Source organism: Solanum dulcamara, chromosome 5, assembly GCF_947179165.1.
Source record: "Solanum dulcamara chromosome 5, daSolDulc1.2, whole genome shotgun sequence".
In the NCBI taxonomy this organism is placed as follows: domain Eukaryota; kingdom Viridiplantae; phylum Streptophyta; class Magnoliopsida; order Solanales; family Solanaceae; genus Solanum; species Solanum dulcamara.
In genome coordinates this window covers 42469037-42473157 of record NC_077241.1, presented here as the reverse complement: position 1 = coordinate 42473157, position 4121 = coordinate 42469037, and the positions used below count along the sequence as shown (strand labels likewise).

The window sequence follows — 4121 nt, the reverse complement described above, 5'->3', positions numbered from 1 at the left end:
AACTGGTTACTATAGGATTGGCAAGATTATATATCAAATTCCTTTAAAACTATGCCAGCTAAGGATAGACAGAACTCAAAGTGGCTCTAAAGGTCACTATATGAACGAACTTTAGCGCTACTCGGTAGCCAACTCTAATGAATGGGTGCGTACAAAAAGGGGTGAATACAATAGGAGGAGTTAAACCAAAATGACCAAAAAAGGACATGGTCATAGTGGAACTAAAGATCTACCCCTATACCGCTTACAAGTTAACAAAGAAAAGGGCAAGGCAACACATAAAGATTGGTGAGACGACGCTAAGATAAATCTTGGGCTAAGTTGAGTGCCCTGTACTTTATGGCAAGGATTACAATGAAACGCGACACGAAGAATTCTTAGGGAGGTCGCCCATCCCAGTATTACTCTCGCCCAAGCACGCTTAACTTCTAAATTCTGGTGGAATTTAGTGCGATAGTGCAGGTGTGATCGCGCGAGATGGAAGAATCTGAACTAGCGGTGGAGAAATGATATGAGATTATGTTCCTGGAGTACTATAAGTTACGTTGAGGGTATTGTAAAAAGGATTTAAGCAAGACAAGAAGGATTAGCTAATTGCTAACTGACGATGCACTCGAATGCCACAGTTCTTCAACATAGTACTAGTTAATGAGAGGCAAACCACATAAAGGCTGTATAGGCCAGTGGGCGAGGAAATTTCAACACCACTTGGCAGCTAACTCTGAGGGAGAAAAAGAAAAACCCAAAAGATAAGGGTACCAGTTGATATAATTTACGGAAGATAAAAGGTAATACCTGAGGTTGAAAATCCCACAATATGACCAGGGCTACAAAACTCACTTTGCACTCCATCGACAAATGACTTTGGAGGGAATGTTACCTAAGGATTAACGATATTAGCCCATACTCCTTCAATCAAAGTCTACCTACTCAGCCAAGAAGGGGTAAAATTATAGGGTAAAAGAGGGATGGACCTTACGGAGTCCCCATAGCTATTATCCCAGACGAAGGAGCCCAAGTTGCAGTTAACTACATAGAATCAGTCCGCGAAGAAACTAGGAAGACACATAAGTCTTCGTACACTACTTTACCCTCAAACCTGATGAACAGGCTAAAACATACCTTTTAAATGCTAAAAGATATATCATGAGTTGGTGTTGTTAACTTCAAAGGTAGCTAGGATGATTATCCATCACTTATCAAGTTGCCCACCATAATATCTACTACTCCAGTATCCCAATAGCTCCATACAAGACTGGTAGAGCAAGATGTGTAAGTTCCCTATTGGATAGAGAGATATTAGAGAGACTAAGCTAAAAGGGCCCAACATGATTGAGCAAGCTAAGAATTAGCAGCCCAGAGTCGAAAAAATGATATACTGATAATCGACACTGACAGTCAAAATTCAAATTGATGATTAGGAGTTCGTTACAAGGTTACCCAGGAAAGGAGTAATAAGATTCGATTAGAAAAGGAAACTTAGCCCAAAATATATTAGACAGTATCAAGTTGCTCGTAAGGTGGGCAAAGTGGCCGGTAAGTTGAGCTTACCACGTTATTTGAAAACTATACGGCCAGTCCTTCAGATAGGGATGCTTTGCAAGGGTACTAACGAGCCACCCAGGGTATATTCCATAGATGATGTCTAGGAAATGGAATCCTATGAGGAACAACCTATCGCCATCTTAGATCGGTAAACTGGAAGATTGTAGACTAAAGACGTGCCTTCCATTAATATATTGTGGCAAAACCAAAACCAGAAAAGAGGATGACCTGAGAAATTGAAGAGGACATAAAACACAAGTATTCGTACCTATTCCCAATGTCTACAGGTAACACCAACTCCTGAAACTCGTATATTAATTACTTGGATGAAAATATGTATGATCGCGATAGAAAAACAATCTCCCTACAATCGGTATAAGGTCTTGAGGGAAGTTTTATTTAACATTCGGAGCTCGGAATGTCCCTCAAGCTTATTAGCAGTTACTATGTGAGTCATATAATCTACAACGCTATTAAAAAACTCCAAGAAAAGGAGAATATAATACCGCATAGTAGGGAAGGTTGGAAGTAGGGTTATGAGGAGTCGGAAGAAGTTGGAGGCCAAGAAAGGAGTTGTAGGACTTGAATTATCTACGTAAGGTACTAACTTAGAAGTCCTACACACTTAAGCTACTTGAGTACACATCGAGCTTAAGTAGCTTGAAGTAAGATGGGATTACGAGCTCATGAAAGTGAAATAAGGAAACAACGCACCTACTCAAAGCAAGTAGGTGACTCACCTACTTGGACAAGAGTAGATTGGGGTGGACCCCACTTCTACATGGCAGCATGTGATTGGCCGAATAGGTTGAGGTGGCACCCTAGGAGGCTACCACATGTCACCCTAGGGGGATGCTACATGGCACCTTCTAAAGAGTTGTATATATATGTATTATGTGACTCTTAACTTGTTCATTATACAAAAATCATCCAAGAACATAGAGAGAAAAATGTGAAGAAGGAAAAGAACAACGCAACCATGGTCTTGAGAAATTAAATGTAAGTTCTTCAAATTTTCTCCATGAATTAATTATCTAGGGTGTTCCTCAACTAAGTGTGGGTGTATATATGTACCTTATGATATATAGGGAACCATATCTTCAGCTTTACATCTGGAACTAATAAGAGAAAGCTGAAGGAAAACGTTGGACGCAAGGAAAGGAGGGCTACGTGTTTGGTCTCCAAAAGGTGAGCCCCCAAATTTTGTTCCATGAATTAATTATTTCAGGTATCCCATGGTTATATAATGATACTTAAGAACATAAAATCATTATTTGGGGCAGCAAAGAAGTGACACCAACAGCCAGCTTAATTTCAGCACGTTTGGAGAAGTTCCGAGTTGCAATTTGGCAGTTTTGGCCAATTTTGGGTAAGGTAAGGTTTCTTCCTTCAATTTGGACTTTATGGTGTTGTTATAGAGTTTATTATACTCCTTGTGTGTGGATGGGAACATAAAAATGGTATAGGAATGCTTGACATTGGAGACAGTCCAAATTCTAGTCGTTATAGTTGAATTATCGTCGAAGTAAAGTATTGTTCTTGTGAGGTGCTACTCTAGGGGTGTGGTGTTTTGTTGCAGGAACTAAATGTGTTCTAAAAGGGTTAGGAGTTATTCTGGTTTCTTCCACAAGACCCCTTGTTTCATATAAGTAAAGATGTTGTGCAACAAAGACTAGAGACCCTCTTTTGGTATCATAGTTTCGAGCAAGTCGTTTGGAGTTTATGTTGTATATTGTTGACGTGAATTGCTTAAGCATATTCTGCAGGTTGTTGTTGTTGGTTGGCTGTAGTCTTTAGGGATCTAATTAGAAATTTGGATAGGTCACGTTATAGGGGAGGTGCTGCCCAATTTTCGTTAACGCCTTACTAATTAAAGAACTAGTCGAGGAGATGAATAAGGAAATAGATTCCATGAATACTAAGGTGCAACCTAAAATGATGGAAAGTTAAGAGTGGTTGATATTCGTATTACTTTCATGTTCAATAGGTTCAAAGGACGATGAGGCAAATGGGATAAAGAGTAACTCATAAGAGGTATGTGAAGCCCTCTCTTGGCATGGTTTTGACATAGGTATGTAAAGTCTATCTTTTCTCTTCCTTTTTGGAATGTATTAGATGTAGGCTATGGATGATGAAATCTTCGGGGCAACTTCACTCTTAGGTTATGAATATGAATTCAGGACTCTTGATCACTTCTGGATGTTAAGACTTTTAAAGTAGTTAAACTCCTACTCCTCGAGTCTTCTATATGACTGTATAATAATTGATTCGACTAAACTCCTTTTTGTAAAAAAAGAAAGGCTATGAGATAACCAACACTCAGACTGCTATAAGATATTTCATATTGGCATATGTCTAAGATTTCCAAAACTCCCTTTTACATAGTCTTTAGTGACACTTAGAGGGTATACATCAGATACTTTCTGCCGTAATCTCCAGGGATGATTCACCTGATGACCTCATTGAGTCTCTATTAATGATTTAAACCATGTTTTGTTTCTCACTACTGTACTCGTGTATACTATAACACTTCTTTCATCGCGCCCGAGACGAGAATAGTAATCATGCACAACTCA

The 4121-nt window shown here is 39.1% G+C and overlaps 1 pseudogene; it reads right to left on the bottom strand.

Annotated features, from left to right (window-relative positions):
• Window positions 1–356: 356 nt before the first annotated feature.
• On the bottom strand, window positions 357–476 carry LOC129890899 (5S ribosomal RNA; annotated as a pseudogene).
• Window positions 477–4121: the final 3645 nt, after the last annotated feature.